The 2,500-nt window shown below is 30.8% G+C and overlaps 1 non-coding gene across 1 annotated transcript in view; it reads left to right on the top strand.

Moving 5' to 3' along the window:
• Window positions 1–2,309: 2,309 nt before the first annotated feature.
• Window positions 2,310–2,500, top strand: part of LOC131805278 (small subunit ribosomal RNA) — a 1,984-nt gene continuing 1,793 nt past the window's right edge. The window contains exon 1 of the ribosomal RNA XR_009343611.1: window positions 2,310–2,500. This exon is cut by the window's right edge and continues 1,793 nt beyond it. This is a non-coding gene — a ribosomal RNA (small subunit ribosomal RNA).

Below are 2,500 nucleotides of genomic sequence, written 5' to 3'. Positions count from 1 at the left end.
AAGAAAATGTCCAAAAAGCGAAAGATTGACCACATATTACATAGCGAAAGTGGTTGGCGGTATCAAATACTGCTTGAAATTGGTAGCTAAATGTTCAGTCATCACTCTAGTGACTTACCTCAATCAATACAAGAGATTCCTACTGTCCCTATCATTCACAGAAGAATATAGGCAAATTGTTTGAAGATTGTACAAAATACCTTATTTCATTCGTCTAACTGAACGGCGGGACTAAGTGTTGCTACAAAATGATTGCTACACGTCTATTCTACCATTTAGCAAAAAGTTCGAATGGATTCATGACATTCCTACTGTCCCTAGCTTTCACAGATGAAGAATATAAAAGGTAATTTTTGTATGAGAATCATCCAAAACAGCTTATATTCTTCGAATGGGGTTAAACGGCTGCTGGAGTATTTTACTTCAGAATGGTTTCAAAATGTCTAGTCATCATTCTAGTGACTTATTTGAACATATCCAAAGAAGAGAAGACCAAAATATAAAAATCTAACCATATCCATCCGCCCTAGTTAATATGGTGATACACCAAATAAACGTAAATTGCCAAAGAAAAATGTCTGAATTGACTAACATAATATCTATTTCGAATAGCTATATTGTAATAAAGTCATATCAGACATAAAAAGAATTTTTGATTTTTTATGAATTTTTTCGCCTTTAATACTGTTGATAAAAATCAAGAAAAAATCATAATAAATTGAAAATTACATGAAAATTGCCAGGAAATGATGCATAATGATCGCTACTTAATGTAGCAACATTATGCCGAACAAATTTTTACAATTTGTTCAATGTACGATTTTTAAGAATTTTTTATGCCATTTTTGGAAAATATTAAAAAAATCGAAAAATATTCATGAAAAATCGAAAAATGCACATAGAAATATAGAAAACGGCTTAAATGATAGCTATTGATCAATGCTATCAACATAAAATGAAATAACTTGGGTAATTTCAATGTGTAATTTTTAAGAAATATTTTTCGTATTTTTCAATAATATTTATAAAATGGAAAAAAATTCACCAAAAATCGAAAAATGCTCGTAAATTGCCAAAATCTAGGCATAAAAGATCGCTTCTACATTGGGCTCTTTTATGCCAAAAGAATTCCATTAATATTTCCACTTTTCTATTTTTTATGAATTTATTTTGTAGTTTTTCAATATATTAAAAACAATAAAATATTCATAGAAATTCGAAATGGGTAAATATTGTGGATTTTCTTTGATAAAACAATGTAAAATGCCTATCTAAATTATTCCTGAAAATTTCATAGAAATCGGATAATAAATAAATATTTTAGAAATAAAATATGATGAAAATAATATATATTATTCATCGATTTTCTCTATAAATTGCCAGAAAAAATGAAAAAAATTTTAAATGTTGAGAAAAAATTTTTCTTCATTTAAAATAAATTGCCCGTGATTGCCAGTGATATGAAACAGAAATTCTTTTTCAAATATCTTAATATTTGAATATTTTATTCGAATATTTGTGAATATTCGATTTTTCAAATACTCAATTGTGCAATTTTGTACGGACCGCACTGCATAACTATCTATAGGTATACGTGTCGTCTCATGAAAAAATGACCATGTACCGAAGTCATCGCAACTCATTGGGAGACCACGAACGATGACTAGAAACACCATTTTGGTGGTTGCTAATGATTTGTTCAAGCGATTTCGATGAGTTTTGTGATGAAATAACACTAGAAGGAATATGGATGTCGCAGCAGTCCGTCGACTGGTAGTTTGGTTTGACTACTAGTAGAATGCGACCTGTTGTTGGTTGGTAGTATTCTTTCATACAGTGGTTTTGTGTAGAGCATTCGCGTGTTCTCACCACCCAATTCTATAAATTCAAACAAAAATTCATGGTATTCTTCCTATTGTTATGAGCATGCTTCATTAAGTTGAGGCGTTCCAAATGCTTGAATGGTAGGAAGCGAGCTCTATCCGATCGTCAGGTCGATGTGTGCAGGCTCGTTAATATAGCACGGAGAGATTTTTGATGGTTTTCGAAAATCTCCACACAAAAGGGGCATAAAAACGAAAATATGAAATTCTTAATTTCATATCAATATCAAGTGTAGTAAGTTGAAAAACATACTATGCTGCAATGTTTCAAAGTAATTTGAAATAAATTGCTAAAAATATTGAGAAAAATACCACAATATACATCTTTTTGATAAAATCTTAAAGACGTTTGCGCGGCAATAGCTGGCTTCGTTTTGATTTTTCATTAAGTTGTTGAAACATGGAAAACAATACAAACAAAACATTATTCTGGTTGATCCTGCCAGTAGTTATATGCTTGTCTCAAAGATTAAGCCATGCATGTCTAAGTACACACGAATTAACAGTGAAACCGCAAAAGGCTCATTATATCAGTTATGGTTCCTTAGATCGTTAACAGTTACTTGGATAACTGTGGTAATTCTAGAGCTAATACATGCATTATAAACACGGACCTT

This window comes from Musca domestica, unplaced genomic scaffold (genome assembly GCF_030504385.1).
Source record: "Musca domestica strain aabys unplaced genomic scaffold, Musca_domestica.polishedcontigs.V.1.1 5, whole genome shotgun sequence".
In the NCBI taxonomy this organism is placed as follows: Eukaryota; Metazoa; Arthropoda; class Insecta; order Diptera; family Muscidae; genus Musca; species Musca domestica.
This window is presented reverse-complemented; position numbering and strand designations above follow the sequence as displayed.